Raw genomic sequence first — 22,464 nt, 5'->3', positions numbered from 1 at the left:
AGAATGCAGTAAAGAGGGAATAACTGTGCCCTTTCACACAATAACACAGCATATTGCTATCAGACAATTTCAGTTGGTGTGTTAACTGTGTTCAACACAACATAGTGGGAAAAGTGAGTGTCCGTTCCTGGCATTGTGAAATACCCTGTCAGACAGGCACTATCCTGCCTCTTTTCCGGCTTTGATACTACCTCAAACATGGACAAAAATTCCATGCCATGCCATTTGTATGGAACAGGGACATGGGGAAAAAGGTGGGGAAATGCACACAGCATTGCTATATAATAAACAAAATTAATAACCCCTTTCTCACTGCGTGGCATTTAATAAAAGACGATGAAGTTGATCCAGCAATTTTACGACTTTGGGGGTAGCATCAGAGCCAGCAGGCTGCTAATTTTCTGGATTCAGAAGGTTTGATGTGATTTTTATATATTAGAGGTAGTATCAAACCAAACAGAGGCGAGATGGTGCCTGTATAAAGTTTAAAATGCAGTCTAAAACACTTTAGATTGTCATTTGAGACAGCATACATAAAATTGGGGAGAGGACAAAGTCAACCTGGCAATTTTCCACCATCGGAGGTATAGTAGCACAGCTGTCAAACAGACAATTTGGAATTCTGGAAGCCACCTATGTGAAAGCAATACGGGGAAGTTCAACATCCAAGATTCACTTTGCACGACAACTGTCTCTGTATGTTATATGTTTATGTATAATATCACACCAGATGCCAATGTTTTCTCTTAATTATTAATTACACATTATAGTGTTGCAATGTGGAAGCAGTTACAACAATGTCATAAAATGCACTAATTCCTCTGACGCACAAAATTTTCAGGATCTGTGTGAAAGAAGCTATTGTTTCTTCTAAAAAAAAACTCCTTCTACAAGAATCCAAATGGGACTATAATTTTATGTCAATCTGCAGGATGGATGCATCTCATCAGCACATCACCGAAACACATTCTTGCCTTAATTATTCCCTACTGAGTCCCACTACCTCCACGCTGTCAATCACCCTTTGGGATCAACCAATCATTGTGTCTGCCCTCATCAGCAGGCACCACTTGGGATGGTCACCTCCAGCACATGCCCACCTTCATCAGTGGGGAGTAGCAGTGTTGCATCAAACGCAAACAAAGCAGGTTAATTGGTGATCAACACAGTGGGACTTTAATGAGGCCCGGTTGCCCACGGCCAGGCCCGGTTCAGCGTACGGAACTTTCCTTGGCTTTCTTTGATCGCGTTTGCTTGTTGCGCTGCTGGGACTTGTCTGTCATTGTTGCTTGTAATTACCTTAGTGCCAAATGGCAGCCATGAAAGATAGGTGTCTGTAATTAATAACATTTCCATAAATTTGAATCGCTAACCAGTCTCATTAGCCGCATGTCTTTTGTCTCGCCTCAGGTTCTTGTGTCATCTTTTTCCAACTCTAACTATACAGAATAATGTTACTTAGGGCAAGTGACTTACTTGATGTGCACCATATTTTCCCGTAATCCAGTTTTACTGGAAACGCAGCACATATTATAGCTGAGCGGTCACAATGAAGGAAATACCAATTATCAAATGAAAAAGTCTTCTTAGTTTCTTCAACTCATCTTTAATGGTATGTGTACTCAGGATGATGCACAGGAACACAAACTAAATGCTGTTGGCACTTCCTGGTTTGGACTGCAGTCAGCTTGGCAGTAAGAGTGCCATGGTGTGTTCACTTAACAACTAACAACTAGGATAATTACACAGAGGGGAGTCTCTTAAGGAAAACACTGCTTTTTTTGATACCGTTTGAAGACTCTTCTTGTGGAATATATGGTACACTATGAAATTATAACAATGTAGATGTTTCAAACGGTCCACTAATGTGACAATATTAATAATTCAACATCCCATTACAGAAAAGTAACTATGATGCAGCCAGCTTTCCATCAGGATTGTAATCTTTGTGTGTTTACCTGCACAAGCGAAAATGAGGCTTTTTCTCAATTATAGCAGGCCAGGTCAGATGCAGGGAAGCGAGTCTTTGTTGCTTTGCGCCACAGCTCTATAATCTGCTGGAGAACAGCCTATCATTAGAGCGTGTGGCGCAGTAATAGACTGACATGGATGCTATGGGGAGCAATTGATTCCACACATCAATCAGGAGGCAAACTCATCGGAGCGATTGCGGAGAAGTGGCTTGTTTGTGCTGGACGTCACAATAACAGCGTGGAAAACAGCCTCGCAAACAGGCGGCACAGCTGGATAGAGGAGAGAGGCAGTTAGCCATCAGGAAGAAGTCATTAGCGCACTCCTCCACCTCATATACTGTGTTTGATACATGCATAACATTGGTACTGGTGGTGCTTCCATCGGAACTGAAATGGACTAATGTTTAGTTAGCCTTTTAATCAATAATGCCACTGCTAAATACTTGCATATGGAAGTACATAAGATTACAGTTGCAGTTTATTTGCATGCACACTCAATCTCAGTGAGTGCCAAGAGCTGTATCAAAAATGGTCAAAAAAGATCATTTAACAACTGACTTTTTCGTTTCACTCTTTATATAACAAAATAAGGTGACCAAACTAAATGAAAACTCTGTATGATGCAATGCAGATCTAAACCCTTACAAACCACTGCAATGCAAATATTTCAATATATATATTTCAATTTGTAATTTGAGCAACATCAGCTTCAACAAGGATGTTAATTAGAAAAAAAAGAGTACAGCAGATCATTGCTTTTCACAGGGGTTACACTCTAGGACCACCAACAACAACACAAAATGTCCATTTTGACACACAGGGTTCTAATTACGTGGCACAGCGCAAGGTGGTGCGGGGTGGGGGAGCGTGGCGCACCCCATGCAGTGTAATTTGGTCCAGCGCACCACTTTGGGCAGCCAATTTGGTAATTTGGTAGACTGGGCTGCGTCGAGATGGGCGTGGTGGCGCACCAGGTGAGGTGTCCACATTCTCAGCTTGGCACAGTGACAATTTTGTGCTAAAGGTACGCTGAAAACTCGCCAGCTCTGACCTAGTCTATTCTTGGCGCAGGCAAAGCGCACCCTGCGCAATGGTAAATTGTCTGACGGGTGGGCAGTGTACACACTTCCCCCAAACCTCACAGGCAGATTTCAGTATAATGGACAATCACAGCAACATGTAGTTAATACAATCGTCTGAACCAGCATGTACATTTTTGTATGAATTGTCCCTTCACATCTATTGTCAGATCAAAGACGTCACGCATAATAGGAACTCAACCTGACGGCAGCTGAAAGTATGATGCCAACGGCATCAACCGGCCGCACCCTGTCTGGTCTACAAAATTAGAGCCCATGGCTCCAAATCCTCCTGCTCAATTGACATTGACATTCTCCAATTCAACATTTACAATAAGAGTGACTTATAATTATTACATTTTACAACACTCAGCTTCAGAGCCATCACCATCTCTTTTCAATATGCCTGACACACTTATTAAACACATTTTATTTTAAGTATAAAATGTATAGGTATTCACCAAATAGTGAATGATACTGAGATCATAGAACCGCTGATGTAAATCAGTAATTTATCATTTCAGACTGGAAAATTCTCTCATGAATTATAAAGTAGTTCCATTTTTTTTTAAATTGAGACAAACATCAATTTCCAAACTACTAATGAATTCCTTACTAGCAGAAAATCAGAACAGCTACAGAGCTAACAACCATGCCACTGATTGAAATTGCGGAGGAAATCACTAATGCCATCGATCATAAAATGTGTGCAGCCACAGTATTAATGGTTCTGACAAAAGCCTTTGATACAATCAACCATGACATCCTAATAACTAAATTAGAAAGGTACAGAATCAGAGGACTAGTTTTGAAGTGGGTCAAAAGCTACTTAGCTGACAGGAAGCAATATGTAAAGCTAGGAGAACACACATCTACAAGATTAAATATTACTTGCGGGGTACCTCAGGGGTCAATACTGGGACCAAAACTGTTCAACTTGTACATCAATGACGTCTAACTATCATCGGATAATAGATTACCCTTGAACCTAAGTAAAACTAAAATCATGCAGCTAAAATAATGCATAAAGCTAACAATAAAGTATTACCTAAAAATGTAATTCAACACAAATATGATCACTGGGAAGAACTAAACTTGAAACATGCAAAAAGAAGCCACAGCATTTCAGTAGGTGGAATCAAACTGTGGAACGGATTGAGTAAACAATTTAAACAATGCACAAGGATGAGAGAATTTAAGAAACAATACAAGCAGTTGATGTTTGCAAAAAACAATGAAGATGATTCTTGGATGAGTCATGTTGTGTTTATTTTGTTATTACATATCACTATTTTGATGGTTAAATCTATGATCATTTATCGTGGTTGTAAAAAAAATATATATGCCCTGCTCGTTCCGTGGGGGAAAGGATGAGCATATCATTATATATGGTTACATTATCATACACTTTTGTATGTGTAAAAAAATCATACCTGGAATACAGGAAGGGAACAAATGTAAGAATAACAGATGGTAAAAGATGCGGGGGTAGGTTTGAATAAGCTTGGCTTCTTCCTACTTCTTTTGGACATGTGGAACTGTGAATTAATTTGGGATGTATTCCATTGTAACCTGATGCATGTTCAAATAAAATTAAACCATTACCACCAAGTTCCATAAGTTTACTTTTTGTGTTTCACAGCAACTATGGTGCTTTCAAGGACTGCTGAAAAAGTGGAAAAATGTCTGCATTTGACAATAAAAACATTGCAGCAGTGAAGCACCCATGCACTCTCTATGCTGCTAGGGTTGTGGGGGTATGCTGGAGCCTATCCCACCTGACACCCCGCAAAAAGCGGTGTACTGGTTGCCTGAAGTGGAGGTGTGCCCCCTAATTGCTTGGCAAAGCTAGAATTTCAACATGAATTGATTGTGTCAAATTTCGAAGACGCAGAACACATGCAGTTTTTTCCTTGCCTCCATCACCTACTCTTAAATGTTTGAGTGTGGTGCTAGAACTGCTGAAAATCCCTTGAAATAACTTTGCCATCACTATATTTTTAAACTCTAGAGCAGGGGTCTCAAACACATGGCCTGCGGGCCAAATGTGGACCGCAGGACACTAGTTTGAGGCCCCCGCCTTGATATGAAAGTTTAATGTTAGTGCGGCCTGCGCAAGTTTGACATGGATGCTGTATGGTATCATGTACCCAGAAAAAATTATTACGTTTGATTAATGTTCATGTTAAAGGTTAAATAACTGTTAATAGTTATCCTCCCTATCCGTGTGGAAGTGGTAAGTTTTTGGCTTTTTTAAGGTTAAAGGAAATAACTTGGAGGCTACCGTTTAGGTCGCTAGATCTCTAGTTTGCGAGTTAGCATGTGTCTCAAGACCCTGCAGTTGCGCAATATGTTGTAAATAAAAAGAGTATAAACGTGACTATAGTCGTGTTTTGTCATGTCTACAGGGCTCTAATAATGCTTTGTTAATTTTAATCTAAAAAAAATAATTTGTCTACCCACCAACTATATGTGGTTTCTTATGTTTTTATTATTTGCCATTTTATTATTATTATTATATTTATTTATTACTGATTGATTGATTTTTTCTATTCTTGATTTGTTTAATTATTTTTCATCTTATTTTGTGCAGAAAAATAAAAATTAAGATATTTGAGAACAGTGGAATGTTTTATCAGAGCTTTTATTGTAGAAAATTGGAACCAAAGCACTGAAAAAGTTTGTATATTTTTCTGTTTTTAATAAATGCGTTTTTTTTTTTTTTTTTTGGAAAACCTGATGTGGCCCAGTCTCACCCAGACCCTAGCTCCAGTGGCCCCCAAGTAAATTGAGTTTGAGACCCCTGCTCTAGAGCAAGATCTTCGATGGGCTTGCTTTAGTATGGCATGTTGTGCTGCATAGGGGGTTCTTTGTTTCGTAGTCCCATTTTTGTAGTATTTCTATCTGCAGTATATGTAGCTCAAAGTATTGTCCTTAAAGACAGAGCTGTTACAATATCTGGGTAAAGCCATTATTTACAGTCCCTGCATTGGTTGTCATATTGTGAATGAAGTAGCCAGTGCAAGTATATGGAATTGTACATTTTCAATCGAACTCCTCCTTGGGTCTTAAATCAATTAACAAACGCAGCAGCATTCCTTTCTTCCTCATAGATTTCTAGTCCTCCTCTTTATCTGCGGACATCTGTGCTGGTCGGAATTAGAGACGCAGCTGGATGCAAGAATATATCTCTCCGGCTAAAAGGGAAGGGTCCCACCTGATTAAGAAGGGCAGGGGAAAGACTTTGGCAGGCCAATGGGAGGGGTCAAGGATAGACCAGCCTGCCCCGACCCCCCCTCGTTCGCCACCATCATTTTTTTCGACGACAGCACCACCCCCGGGTCAAAGTTGAGCCAGACTTTTCATGAACACAGCGCTTTAACGTCAAACATAAGATTAAAGCGGCGCTGTGGCATCTTGGAGGGACCAAATGAAAATATCAAGCGCTAAGCCCCCCCCCTGTGAAAAGCCAGGGGACGGGTATCTCATATTAGAGAGGAAGCCTAGTTAGCAGAGGTGGCCTGCTGCTTTCTACACTCTCAGTGCTGGTCAAAAGGCCAGGATGGCTTTGGAATTGCTTTATTGCTCCAATATATTACAGTAGAGGCCCACAGAAGCAGCTTATTAAGGAGGCAGAGAAGAGATGCCCTCCTGACTCGCCTTGAACACCCCGGAAACTTCCATATAGCTCTAAATAAAATCCTTTATTCTGTATTATGTTGCCGAAAAGTCAACACAATTGCTTTTTTTTAACACAAACATTTACTTTGAAAGAAATATACACAACTATTTTAACGGCTTAATTATGAGGGAGTTATGTCATGGGGGGAAATTGAGGACAATTAAGTTGGAATGTTATCAATATTACAAAAATATAAATATTATGAAAGTTATAAATTTACAAAAAAATTAATTGTAATATAAAAAATTTGAAATAATATTACAAAAAATCTAAATATGAGACTTAAGTTGGAAATTTACTTGGTTACAAAATATAAATTGCAATATTATGAGTTATATATTTGCAAGAAGCTTAAAAAGTACTGAACGGAAATCATAATTTTTGGTGAATAAGTTGAAATTTCATAAAATTGAAGTCTATGAAAGAACATGAAAAAAGTTCAGGTCAGGTTTGAATGACAAAGTCAGAATATTACAGCAAAAAAATAAACAAAAAATCGTAATTGTATGAGAACTAAGCTTACTTAGCATAGTTTTTTTTTAAGTACTAAGAATATTAGTATTAGAACAATAACACAGTTGGCATGTTAGGAGAATGATGTTGGACTATTACAAGAAAAGACATGTAAAATGACAAAATACATATGAATAAATATTTTCCAATAGAATACTTTGTTGTAAAATTTCTAGTAATGTTACTTTTTACCTCACTTTTTTTTTTTTTAAACAGTCAAATTGTGACTTTTGTCAGGTGTATTTTTCGGTGTGGCGTGGTGTTTCAACAGAGAGAGAAGCCATTTTGTTGCACACAAAAGAGTTGTTTTCTTCGCTGGTAGTAGTGCAGCAACACAAACTGGTGCTTCAGCTCTTTAAGTGGCTTGGAAGGATGAAAGAGGCTTATCGGCCTCTCGCTTCCTCAAGCACATAATCAGCTGAAGAGAGCAAACTATCTACCTATCTGCTTGCTGGTTTGTGATCACATTAGTTATTTTCAAGTTTAGCAAAAAGGCTAAAATACAGACAAATTATCACAACTAAAAGTGGAAGTTGGAGTTATTTCTGCAGTTTATTGACAAAATGTGGCCAACATCCCTCCCAACGACTATTTCTGCTTTTTTGGTTGAACATAATAGATAAATAAAGGCTTGAAAATATTTTTCTATACGCCTATTTTTCCAGCCCTGCACGGCAGTATTTCTCATCATAAATTATAGTAAGACATGAGCTGATCTGGAAGGCTTTTCTCTAATCCCTCCCCTGGAAAGGGGTCTTTACTGGAAGGCGAGTTTGTGATGGACCGGCCCAGTCACACAATGTTGTGTTGGGCTACAGCATTCAAGCTTAAGCCAACTTATCAACTACATTCAAAGCACATCCATTGAGCTGCGCGAGGAGACTTTTTGCAGATCTATTAGGAATACTCTTATCTGTATTTAGCATATGCTGCATTTGTGTGTGTGCATGTGTGTGTGTGTCACCGCTGGCAGCTTTGGACGGATTTACACTCAAAACACCTCAAGCTATTCTTGAGCGAAAACTACTGATAACATTGGCAAACTTGTGCAGACAAGCAGGTCGCACATAAAGATAAATCCATTTGACAAACTGTCATATCATTTCATTTATTTACAGTCATTCTGTGGCATTTATTTTTCTATTTTCAAAACAACTGCATTTTGAAAATAGTGAGTCTTCTTTTTTTTGCAACATTACAACTAAAAGTTAAACTATTTTGGTTGAATTTTGATTCTATTTGATTGCTAAAAATCAGCAGTAAAAGATCAAGTGTGAAGGAAATGTCGCAAGTTAGAAAGAACTTTTTTTTTGTACAATGGAGTCACGGATAATCCAAGCGTGAAGCCTTTCAGTGGGAAGTCCTGCAAGACAAAACCGCTGCGGCTGCAGAAAGTCTGCTCATAAAAGCCTTATTTGCACACTAAACTAATTAGGCTGAGACAAGCTTATATTTGCTTTTAACTACCATGTAATTAAAGCACAAATTTCATCAACACACTAAAGTCATTTGGGGATTTTTTTTCTTTACATTTTAATGATTAAAGATTACATTTTTATGCTGGAAAAAAAGAACATAATTACTCTCCATTTTTACCACTTTACAGACACGATTTAATTTTTTTTCTGTTGTATTTGTTGTTTTAGTTTTGCAAACTAACATTTTAACGTCCAGCTATTTTTCCTAGAGGCTCTCTGTGCCTCTTTTTTCTTTCTTTGAGGCGATTGGGAGGAGGAGTGCTCACTTTCTTAATGCTGCATTCACAGCTCAGAACTGAGAGTCCAAAAGCAGCAGTGTCCTCTCATACCTGTTGAGAACACTTTCATCCTTAATGGGCTCGTTAGCCACATTGTTAACAGAGTGCCGTTCAAGCCAACATCACAGATAATAATAATTGTTTACTTACTTCACCGAAATGCTCCCAGTGGCGCCACAATTCTGGTGGAGGGGAAAAAATCCACATTATTACAGAGGAAAAAAAAGAATAGGTAATAAGGAGGTACAATACTTATTTCATTTTTTTTTTTCAAAACTCAAACTATATTTTTAAATAATACAAATACGTATACGGCATTTCTTATTATTATTTAATTCGATTTTTTTCTGTCCTCCAACCAGTGGCCTACCACCACATTAGTGGATAATGGGATCCCGAAAATGGAAGCTAACTCATTGGAATTAAATTTAGCAGCTAGTGCGCAGAGGTAATAAGCTGTCAGTTATAAGATGAAGATTTGTATTTAGATATATGATAGCAAGGAGAGAAAAAAAATGAATAGGTAGACTAAATGAAACTGCTTTACAACTAAATGACTTATTTGGAGGCAAGAGAATCACCATGATGACAATGATGATTGCAGATAATATTCTCCCCATGGAGGTGAAGATAGCAAATATGAAATAATGATGTATCAGTGGCCCCGCAGTGAGTTATTTGCAGAAATGTTTTTGATAGAGGCGACAGCACGTTGAGGCGTTGTCAAACTTTGTAATTATTACAATCTAATTAATACAAAAAGAAGATGTCACTCCATGATGTGCTGATGAAAAGCAGCAAAGTGTCGTCTATGTTCTTATGTCACTACATGCCATCATAATACGCAATTAAATGAGAAAAAGTTTGGAGTCGGCTGTCAAAGCCACTCCACGTACAGTACAGTTAAGGTGGGGAAGTGGAGTATCCATTTCAAACTGAAATTTTCATCACAGCAGCATTTCTATTTTTAAAAGGCTGAGCTGATGAAAGCTGCTCCAACGTTATACACCCAAGATGGGGGGGTGGGCTGAAGGAAGCTGGATTTCAATTGATTAGCTAGCCATGCATGATTAAAGTTTCACTCCACCACCCCCTCCACCCTCCTCCCACAGGTGACACCATAGACTTTCAAAGAGAACCCGCAAATATGCCAGGATACTGCAAAAGTGCCAGAAAGCACTTGAGAGAATTAGAACCTACACGCTCACTCACATTCAAAGTAACCATGTATGACAGTCGCTGTCTTATTACTGTTTTATTTGCTGTCTGGTTCCACACTAAGTAATTTGTCTCTTCTGTGATGTGTCCTTTTGGAATTTGTAAGTGACATGATGGCTGAGAATTGTTATCGAGCCGTTTCATTAGGCACACCGGCGCCAAGAATGGATCAAAAATGAGTTTCCAAAGACAATGTGAGGTATGAATCTAACAATGTTTATTATTGATCATCATCCGGACAAATTTTTCTCATTTACTTCCACGCTTATGTCAATAAACAAGACGCACAACCATGATGACTGTCAGTCAACATTGAGCGTTATCTTTCAAAAGGTAACATTTTTTCAAGTCATTCCATATTATTTGCACCAAGAGGAGCAAAAAAACTAACAAACAAACTTCCCACTCCTATGTAGCAAAATAATATATAAGATCATGGATGTCCAAAGACTGTTGCCAGGGCCATTTGTGGTTCACAAATGGTTTTATTTGATATTTTTTTTCCATTGTTCCCACATATTCTAAAAATAAAGTTCAACATTATTTGATCTCATTGATAAAATAAAACAATAGTTTACATTTCTTAATTTACTTGACATGATTTTTTTGTCACATATAATAAAGCTGAAATTTGAAATTTAACTGCTCATTATCCCTTAATAATAATAATAATAATGAAAATGGTACATTGTGTCTGCATGTGGCCCTCAATGCATTTAATTATCTATCTGTGTATGTACAGTATACACATTTTCCTGTAAACACATACAGAATAATGGGGAATATAGAATGACAGGCATCCCTGTCATGGGCTGTATAGGCTTGTCGAGCGATGCTATAGATACGTGCTTTCATGTGAGCAGTGTGGTGTAAACAAGCAAAGAAAAGTGTATTAAAAATGCAGCTCATGTCAGATGCCTGTCAAATCATTAAAAAAGAAGAGGGGGGCCTTATCAGACGCTGGGGATCAGCAATAGTGGTGGGCACATCACTGAGATGAGCCATGGGGGGGAGGAGGTCGGTAGATGGGGGGGGGGGGCAACTTGAGGGTCTTTTGTGAATTTACAGAGTGAGAGATGAAAATCAGCTTCATATTTCTCCACCAAATGGGGCTGATGAAAGCAGCCCGAGACAGAGAATTACACGGCAAGAGTTTGGTCACCGGACTCAACGGCTTTATAAGGCAGGGAATTGAAAAGGTAATGAGAAAAGCAGTGCTGCAGGTTGGCTCTGTTTAATAAGTCATCATGTCGCTATCTATTGTTAGACACACACACACACACACACACACACACACACACCTCTTGTCTTTTTTTTCTACAATTCTGCAGCTTACAAATCAATGGTATGTTAGGTCCATACTGAAAACGAAGAAATTGTAGCAATATAACATGAATATTGTCATGTAATGCCAACTCAGTATTTTTTTTTCACAAACTCATAATTTTATTTAGGAGAATTAAGGCGTAATTTTAAAGTCAATCAAATACATTTGTGATTATAATATTGTGACTATATTCTCATAAAACTGCCACTATTTGATGGAATAATATTTTCCGTATTTGAGTCCTTATTTTATATTTTGTAGAATTAAAAATACTACTTTTTTCTTTTGCTATTAAGATATTATACAACTGCCCTTCTACACTTTTTTTTAACCTTTTTGTTCTGTAAAATTGTCACTCATTCCTTGTAATATTGCAATTTTTTAATTTGAGTCTTTTGTAAGAACTATCAGACATATAAAGTAAGGCTAGTAGCAAATTTTGTGTGGGGAAAAAAAAGTACAATAAATTAATTACTACCCCAAAAAAGACAAATAAAGCTAAGTCTGATTTAGTACAACAGTGTGTATAAATATGTTCCAAGCAGAGTGACGCAAACTTTGCCGTCCACAACAACATAAAAACACTTGAATTTGTTTCAGTCCTTTTGTAAAACCGCTTCATCTCATACATCATCAAACAAATTTCTGCTATGCTAGTGATCTCTTTATTCTTCCCACAAATGATTTGTCTCTAAGTAAACTCAGTACATATGCAGGAATAAAAAAAAAAAGGAGCCTGAAGGAAAATGAATTTAAATATGAAGCCAGTGATGAATGGCTCAACTGCTTTCCTGGCAAGAAATAACTAACGACACTTGACATACATTTGATGAAAGGGAGAGTAAAAGTAAAAAAAAAAGAACAAAGAACTACTTTTTTTTTAAGTTTGTGTAATTACGGTCCGACACATATAATAGTCCATATTTCCCATTTTGACAGCACACTTGACAGAGGCATCTTTTGTCTCTTTATCATCGCCTCTGGGTAGGCATGAAAACAACACGATTACAGCATTGAAACCGGAACAGACTGTTTGTTGTACAGTTGTATACTTCCATCACGCTACAAGAGCAGCTTCTGTCTCACACGACAGCCTTGTCACACACTCTGATCATCTCACAGTCCGTCCGTCGCAGGGATTTCTGGAGCATGCAGGAGTTTTTAACATGGAAATTGCCTTTGAACCCCCCAGCGGCGCAGGTCGCCGTATCGTTGGGTAAAGCTCCCGCTGATGCTGCTGACAACCTAAATCATCAAGCAATTCCTTATAATGTGGCCGGATTATTATCCTACTTAGCCTCCGAAATTTAAACCTGGAAGAATTTGTGCTCCCTATCTGGAAAGACACTCACTGGTTCCGTTTATGGCTGTCTGGCTTTCAAATGCCCAGCCCTCCAATATCACACATTAACCCACTGGTATTTTACTCATTAAAAATAAAATGAACAAGAGAAAATATTTAAAAAATCAAATCCTACCTGTGAAGATTTGCTGATTTCACCAGAGAGACCAATAAACTAAAGAAATTCAATTTAAAAATAAAAATACATTGTGACTTAAACTGAACTGAAGTGGACACTGAGTGGGACACTTGATACAAACCACAGCTTTAAGACTGTAAGAGCAAAGTGTGTTCAGCAACTTCAGGGAGAAAAAGGGGGAAATCTGTCAGCGTCCAATCTGGGATGTCTTCATTTGACACGGAATGCTTTTTGTTAGCTTTCTCCAGGCTGTTCGGCCCCGCTGGTGTCCCTTTCACCCCTAAAAGGCAGCTGGGCCGTGACCCTGCGCTGCCGGGCCCTCAAAGCTACGGCTCCTTTCAGCCAAGGGAGGGGAGGAGGGGGCGCAACAACCCCCCCAACTCAACACTTCCCTCCTACTGGCGACATCCTATTCAGGGGCGAGATAACTTTATTCATCTTGTGCATCATTGTATCCACATGAATGTGGCAACTATGCGGACACTCGAGGACATTCAGCTAAGCAGAGAAGGGGAGGCGTTATGTCTTAATTTCTACTTTTGACAGCTACTAAAAAAATCGACTAAAAACCTCTTGGTTATCTACAATGTCATATGCCAGAACTTAAATGAACTATTTTTGTGCAGGCTCTGCTACAGATGATGACCAAAAACTGCAAAAAACATTTCTGCTTTAGTCAACATACAATTCATGGTCTTGCCTGACTCCTCAGTGAGTTTGTACCAAGTCTACATTTCTGGCCAAGGCACCAAGCAGAGGCTGCCCGTCTTATTTTCACCTGCCCAACACCAAAAACAGTCCAGACCACCCTGCTGTTCTCTCATCATTCATATTCAAGCCAGGGCCTCTTGACAAGTCTGCTGATCTCACTCAATGTTTTGTGATTCGGACAATACGTTTTTTTCAGTGTGTGGGCAAAAAAAAAAAAAAAAACGCTGAGGCCATCACACTTCTTGAAGGTTGTGTGGCACTGCTTCGATTTGTCTGTGGATCCCCCTAAAAAGGGCTTAGGATGCGTTTTAACAGACTTTTGCTGTTTTTTTCCAGTTAAATATCACAAGGTACTGTCAAAAATGTAAAACAATACAAACGCCATAGACTTTTCTCAATCTTTAGCCCTAAAATGGCACAACAACAGTATCCATTAGTTTTTCTGCAATATGAAGTGCAACCATACTATAAGTGAATAATACTTCACAAAAAAAAAAAAACATGTTCACATTTGGGATGTAGCCATGTGCTGAAATTCTTTATGGGGGATTTCGATATCCTAAAGCAAGGTTTATACATTAGCGCTGTAGTTGCAAAACACTGTTGATATTCAAATGATTATTGTGCAAAATCTGGGATAAGCTTCTGTGTGAGAGCTCTTCTAAGTGCCTACAACTATTGCTAATTCCCCTCACCATTGTGGGTCGAACAAAGGCCTTAATCCCATTTCACTTTTGCGGAGGGCTGGGGCTATTTTCCCTCTCATAAACCAACAACACTCCCCCAAGCCGAGACTGAGAGGCTCTGAGAAAGGGGCCTGTGTGTGTATACTTCAAGGCCTTTTTTGTCCAACTTGGCTAGTGCTCTGCATAAACTTTTAAGTGGTCCCAGTAGACCACAAACACCTTTTTGCCAGAAAAATAAGCTACCACAAACTGTAAAAAAAAGCAAACCAAACACTCTCAACCTGCACAATGCTGGAAAGAACAAAATATGGGGTCTTTTATTGGCCAGGTTGCAAAGAGTTAACATGTTTTTTTCATGCACTTGTAAATGAATTTTCATTCTCTTGATAGCAGATCTCTTTCTCTGCATTGTAAATCATTTAATACATTATTTATAACACGCCGGTCCACTATCAAAGTGAACGAAACAGGAGGACAGGATTCAGTTCTTGTACTTTGTAGTTGCTACAGCAGGAAATAAAAACACTTCTCTTGGCTTTGACATAATATATTTTTTTGCTTTGTTATTGAGCCCATTTCATGCCCACACTTCATGTGTATGATGTCATTTTCGCTCATTAATTAGACAACAGTCCTTACTGCAAATGTTAATATTGCTAAAACATGAATAGTTCTACAATTTTTTGAATCAAACTGGGGAATCTTTTTTTGCATCCATTACCCAAGGATGCAATACCAAATATTCTCAAATAGTAGCCTCTCTTCAAAATGATTGTAAACAAATTTAAAAATAGTTTTTACCCAACAGCAAAAGGTATCGGTCATCTTTAATATAGCTCCAGTGGTTCCCAAACTTTTTTTTGCAGTGCCCCCCCCCCCTTTGGAGATAAAATTGTAGCTGTGAGGATAATTTTTGCTGCAGGAAATACCCTTCTAATTTGGTAGAAAGCAGCAGTGTACAATTCCCGCTGTAAATGATGATGACGGCCATGTTTGCATGAGAGACAAGGACGACTATGACAAGTGGATCAGACATTTTGATGAGCTTGTTGGGTGTCGAAGAGACAGAGATCTGACCATCATAATATGAAGTTAATTTACTCCCATCAAAAATTGTGGGTCATACTGATTATTTTTCCAATTTACAGTATGCATTTATCTGTAACCATCAAGCTACAATCATTTGATATATCAATATAAAAACTGAATATTTTCTTTAAAAAAACTGCTATAAATTTGATGAGATATAAAATTTTTCTGTGAAACTGGACATCAAAACCACACTAGCGAGTGGTTCATGACTTCATCCGATTGTGATGCATGTGAACAAGCATTCACACTAGCCTGCGGCCTATGTTAGATAGTGTTAGGTATCTAGTTAAAAAGGCTACTTAAAAAAGAAGGGCAAAGCAAAGTCAAATGAGCCAGGCATTTATTGCAACAGTTGCCGTCTTTTAATCAAATTCAATTAGACCCTGTCTACATGCACAATACAATGTAAAGAATTCCTAATGACATGCCAAAGCTGCTTTTGCCCACCACTCATGTTTGTGCCATTAAGTTAGCAGTGCAATAAAAAGGGTCTTTTTGCTTAAAAATGCCCACTGGAATCCACAAGTGTTGTCTTAATAACCACTGGGATCCACTGAGGTGAGTGTAACCTTTCACATACAATACTCACTCCTGCAAAGTGATAGGTCTTCTTGATGTTAATGGTTTCTAACGTCCCATGACAGCAGAACGTATCGCTGTCCAATGGCCTATAATGTTATTTCCCTTGCACACGCTGACAGAAGGGAGAAACCATGACATAAGTGTTATTGAATTTTTTCAATACTAACCTGGATTCCTGTATCAAATTGTATCAGTTCTTTTCTATATTATTTGAGGACTGTATTGTTAGAGGACCACCTGAGACTTGGTCCACAGGGATGGTGCTGCTGGACACTTGGGCTACATTCTTTACCTGCCTACATACAGTACGTCCATCAGTCTTCTACTGTGATGAAAAAGTACAAAAACATACTTTTCTTAAATGGGAAAAGACAGAACAGACCTAATATTTTGGAATAAGAAGTTGTAATATGGGGGTGGCACGGCGGTCTAGTGGTTAGCGCACAGACCTCCACCCTCGGCCATCTCTGTGTGGAGTTTGCATGTTCTCCCCGGTGGAGTTTGCATGTTCTCCCCGTGCATGCGTGGGTTTTCTCCGGGTACTCTGGTTTCCTCCCACATTCCAAAAACATGCTAGGTTAATTGGTGACTCCAAATTGTCCATAGGTATGAATGTGAGTGTGAATGGTTGTTTGTCTATATGTGCCCTGTGATTGGCTGGCGACCAGTCCAGGGTGTACCCCGCCTCTCGCCCGAAGACAGCTGGGATAGGCTCCAGCACCCCCGCGACCCTCGTGAGGATAAGCGGTAGAAAATGAATGAATGAATGAATGAGTTGTAATATGGGCGGTCGAGTGGTTAGCGCGCAGACCTCACAGCTAGGAGGACAGCTAGTGGGTTTTCTCTGGGTGCTCCGGTTTCCTCCCACATTCCAAAAACATGCTAGGTTAATTGGTGACTCCAAATTGTCCATAGGTATGAATGTGAGTGTGGATGATTGTCATGCATTTGTCTATATGTGCCCTGTGATTGGCTGGCGACCAGTCCAGGGTGTACCCCGCCTCTCGCCCACAGAGAGCTGGGATAGGCTGGGATAGGAAAAAGCGGTAGAAAATGAATGAATGAAGTTGTAATATGGGATAGGCTCCAGCATGCCCGCAACCCTAGTGAGGATAAGCTGTATAGAAAATATATGAATGGAATATTACATTAGTAAAGCTTAGTTCAGTAAAATATGGCTTTTCCATTATAATGGGTCCCCAAGAAACCCGTCCCCTATCATCCAACTCCTATTCATCTTTGTACCAGTCGCAGTAATAAACTACACTTCACTGGACACACTGATGTCTGTTGCCTGCAGGTGACTGAGGATTGTTGCTTATGTGGATTCCAACTGCAAGAGTAACGTACACATTTTGTGTCACAAGCCTTGGGATACTTTGGCAAAGAAAGCGGAACTGCATCTTTCCCTAGGAGTCAAATTTGTGGAAAAAAAGATGGTACAAAATAAGTAAAAATAATAAACACTTAAAAATGAACTGCAATTGGAAATTTAAGTTTCAGTAAATAAGTTTCAGTAATGTTGTAAATCATCAAAATACAGCCACATACCGCGACTATTAAATGTTATCAAGTACGTACTAATGCATGATCACAGCATATATATCTGAGAATGCAACGTTGTTCGAGGTTTTTAATGGTGATTAGAGGGATTCATAGTTGTATATGTGTATCCCAATGACAGCAGTGTAAGCTAGCTCATATTAACTCGTTTCCTCGTGTTATCATGCACAGATTGTGAATGATGGGCAATGAACCAGACTTTGGATAACAACAGTTTTAACAAAAGTCATGTGATATTTGCCAATTTGTTACGTACGGACCAACATACGGTAAATTAATAGCTTAAAAAAACACTGCACAAGCTTGTTTCATCATGCATGGTGGGCTTACGGCACAATATGCTATATGCACAATATGTGCTGCATGCAAAGATGCATGCCAAGGCACCTCGGGTGCCATGGATGGTGGTATCTCTCATTCACAGCCATACGGAGTCTTGATTAATGTACTTTTAGTTCTTTGTTATTTTTACCAGGCATGTTCTCAGAAAAAGTAAAACTAACACCATGCAACTGAAAACAGACATCATCAGAAGCTATGAAAGAGAAGAAACATCCACCAATATTGGCCACACTTTAGATCTGAGCTGGATAAAGATTGTATCCTTGACTATGTACAAGGATCTGCTCCTATGAAAGCAACAGCGACAACTAAGCAAATAGTGGTCTTACTATTGAGATGGAAACATTGCCTGTGTTCTGGCTGGAAGACCAGAACCAATATGGTATCCCAGTGAACCTTATGAGAATTCAGGAAGTGATCCTGTACTTTCTACCTCAGCACCTTTGTCCCAATAAACCACAGGGATACAATTAGGTTGTTTTTGCAGAGCAGGGAGGGTAGGTCTACAGCTTGTATTTGGGAACGCCCATATAAGGACTGTCAGGGATGTCTGATATTGGCTTTTTTTGCAGATAACCAGTATGCTGCTTAGAAGCCTTTTCTGTGCACATGCTAAAGCACATTTGGACAAGCCAGCTTCACGATCTGCCCCCCCCCCCCCCCCCCCCAATATCTCATAGACCTGCTCCATCCACACAATCCCCCGCGTCCCCTTCGCCCCTCAGACTCCAACCTCCTGGCACTCCCCTGTAAGACCAAGCTCTGAACCTGGGGAGACAGAGCCTTCTCCATCGCTGCCCCCACCCTCTGGAACTCTTTGCCCCATTCACTTCGTGCTTGCCCTGACCTTCCCAGTTTCAAAAAACAACTAAAAACCCACCTCTTTAAATCTAACTTTTTATATCTGACTGCTGTGCCCCGCCCCACTTTTTTCATGTTTTAACTGTGTATTAACCAATGAATGTTGTATTTTGGTGTGTCTAATACTCTGTTTACTTGTTTTTATTCAACTCCATTCTTCTGTAAAGTGTCTTTGAGTATTTTGAAAAGTGCTATACAAATAAAATGTATTATTATTATTGTAAGAACAAGGTGCTGTGGACTAACGAAACAAAATTTTAGTTATTTGGAGATAAAACGGGGCGGTATGCATGGTGGATGACGAACACAGCATTCCAAGACAAACACTTGCTACCCACAGTAACATTTGGTGGTGGTTCCAACATGCTGTGGGGCTGTGTGGCCAGTGCAGGTACTGATAATCTTGTTCAAGTTGAAAGTTGCATGGATTCCAGTCAGTATCAGCAGATTCTTGCCAACAGTGTTCAAGAATCAGTGACAAAGTTGAAGTTGCGTTGGGGCTGGAGCCTGTCCAACAAGCCAATGACTCTAAACACTGCTCAAATTCTACTAATGGCCACCTCAGTCCTCAGACCTAAATATTATTGAAAATATGTTGTGTGATTTAAAGCAGGCTGTCCATATACTGTGTATGCATATATATATATATATATAATATATATATATGTGTGTGTGTGTGTGTGTGAGAGAGAGCAAGCGAGCGAGAGAAATTAACATATCTTTGCTAATTTTGCTACACAAAAGAAGTACTTAGCCCCACCTATTAGGCTATAAACCGGTGCCAATACCCAGGTAGTCATTAAAATAAAATCTCTTATCAGTCATTCACTGGTGAAGGAATTAAAAAGGCAGTTTGGGTGAGGAACATTTTCACCTCAGCATTTAATTAGTATGAAAGAAATGGCAAAACAATAGCCCCACTGAATTTTGAAATCATAACCCCTGGTGCCCTCATTTGGAGAGTCTTGCATATCTCCTTGCTGCACCAGTCTAATCTGTGGCTTGTCGGCGTGACCAGGTGAGAAGTGGCGTTAAGTCTAGATTGGAGGTGGGTGCGCATCGAGAGCAGCACGGACAGGTAGAGCACGCCATGGGATCTGGCATGTGACCTGACAGGGAATGGCAGGCGAGGTGTTAATTGGAAAGGTGCGCCAGCTCATTTGTGTTGGTCGTCCAACGCCAGAGACGCTTTGGATAGTTCTTGACGCCAAAGACGACAGCTCCTCTTCGACACGCTCTGAATATAACTGTTGAAATTATTTGCCTCCCAATAGCCATGTGACACAATCCCCAGACAGAAACTACGCCACATCCCAATGTAAGTCATTTGGAAGAGCAATGAAATGAAAAATGAAGGTAACGTATCAAAGAATCATGTTTTTTAACAATGTATTTTGTTTTTTTTGCCACAACTATAGAGGCAAATAGATTTGATTAGCCAATGCTTGTGCAGAACACTCACTTACATAAAAAAATTATTTGTGTGGGTTTTCACCGGGTACTCCGGTTTCCTCCCACATTCCAAAAACATGCTAGGTTAATTGGTGACTCCAAATTGTCCATAGGTATATGTGCCCTGTGATTGGCTGGCGACCAGTCCAGGGTGTACCCCGCCTCTCGCCCAAAAGACAGCTGGGATAGGCTCCAGCATACCCGTGAACCTAGCGAGGATAAGCAGCCTAGAAAATGCATGGATGGATTTAAATTAGAAGATTTCAAGTAGCTGTAAGATTTCAAGTCGTAGAGTAGTTGGTCCACACTACTACAACATGACAAACGGTAAAATACTAATTTGTTATGCACAATATTATGTAATAACCAAAGCAGTGTACAAGAACTATTTTGAAAATTTTTCATCATTCCAAAACATGGACGTTCAAAAACCAAGGTTCCTCTGTATTAGCTTTTATACATGTTGTTATCCTGCTTCTTCTATCTCATATCCTTATTGGTATGTGAATGTGCCTATTTATGTAAAATGTCAAATTTTGTAGCCTTATCTATTGTGCATTATTTTTGATATTTTACTTTACCCTTCAGCTCCTTAATAATGTAATCAGAAATGCATTTTGCACACATAATTATATTATGGTATTAGATGTAACATAACACAAGTTTACATAATTACAAAAAAAAGGTGGGTCATGTCAAGAAATGTTTGGTAGCAACTGAATTCAACACTTTCAAGAATGCAATACAAATTGGAAAAGATGATTTTTTATCCAGAAACCCTGGATAGCATTTTCTATTTGCTTGCACAATGATGAACTGCATGTTGTAATGCAATAATGAACAGTTACTTCTGCTTATGAATTGTGTCCAATCACGTAACACACAATTTAACCTTAGCCATTGTGCTGGATGCAGACAAGCCCTGTTCCCTATTGTCAAAGATGCAGCATTTATTTTTACAACAAGCAAAAGGATTAAAGAAAACTATACACAAGCCAAATGACATGAGGATATTTTTTTTTCCCACGTTGGCGCATCCACAGAAAATGTGTCTTGAAAAGATAATTCCCCTTAATGGAAGCATTTAACAAATTGGCTGTTGTCTCTACTGCAACCTGGATTATATGACTTTTTTGGGTTTTTTTGGCAGTTGGTTATAAAATATCCTACAAAAGGGAGAAGGCTTAATCGTAATATTATTTTCTACATTGTTGACAAATTGATAGAATTATTTTGTTACACTGTGAAGTGTGCATAATAACACTAAATACATTATCTAATATCATTATGTTATGAATTAAGAATCTTTGAGCTGCTTCTTAGTGTCCCATAGCACCCATGGACAGGGCTGGTGTGAGCTGTCAGATTTGCGTCTGATATCTCTATTAAGCAAAATGGGAAATCTATTGTTATTGGGGGAGTGAGAGGGGATTTCCAAGCAGCAGCTTTAAAAAGGGGGGAACAACAATGTGCACGGTCAGCTTGATCAACGCAGGATGATTTTTTGGGGCGGTGGGGGGGAACTCCCTCTTTGTGACACATGCAGCACGGACATAATGAATTATATTATAATTACAAAGCACAGTCTGTAGAAGTGGACAATATAGATATTTGGCCAGGGGGCGGAGTGTGCTGCTCCATAGAGACGGGTCCACTCCAGACTGCATTTCTATTGAGATCAATTTAACTAAGACACATCTCAATATGAATGAATGGGGCTTTGTTTGGGAAATAAAAACATTTGAACAGGGATGCCTCCTCTTGTCATATGGTAGTAGGGAGGGGGGGGGGTATGTACATGGGTAGTTTTACACATCGGAAAGCATTATCATCTATTATAGCGTTTTATTCCAAATTATTTGCAATGTTATTAACACATTATAAACCTGCAATATAGGGCAATATATCATAAGCTAAGTCAAGAGAGAGACAATGTTTGCTAAATAGTGAGCCCACATTTACCATTACTGCTGCTGTGGCTGAATTGCCCCTTTGCCAGTTATAAATGGTAACAGCTCATTTATTTATAGGTATATTTTACAGACTATAAATAGTTTTAGCAGTGGACATGTGAACACAATGTGGCAACTGCAATATATAGAAGGCATGCTCTTATTGAAAACAATTAAGCATTGTCTATTAATGG

General features: G+C 39.1%; 1 long non-coding RNA gene across 1 annotated transcript in view; it reads right to left on the bottom strand.

The window, feature by feature from the left end:
• Positions 1–1,605: 1,605 nt before the first annotated feature.
• The window catches only part of LOC144898320 (uncharacterized), an 80,576-nt gene continuing 59,717 nt past the window's right edge, over positions 1,606–22,464 (bottom strand). The window contains exons 3-4 of the long non-coding RNA XR_013627222.1: positions 9,154–9,185; positions 1,606–2,243 (exon numbers count right to left, since the gene is read on the bottom strand). This is a non-coding gene — a long non-coding RNA (uncharacterized LOC144898320). The remainder of the gene's footprint in view (positions 2,244–9,153; positions 9,186–22,464) is intronic.

The sequence above is a fragment of the Doryrhamphus excisus genome, linkage group LG1, assembly GCF_037039965.1.
Source record: "Doryrhamphus excisus strain RoL-2023G ecotype Guam linkage group LG1, RoL_Dexc_Guam_v1.1, whole genome shotgun sequence".
Taxonomy (NCBI): domain Eukaryota; kingdom Metazoa; phylum Chordata; class Actinopteri; order Syngnathiformes; family Syngnathidae; genus Doryrhamphus; species Doryrhamphus excisus.
Note: the sequence above shows the minus strand (reverse complement) of the source record. Positions and strands in the feature narration are given on the sequence as shown.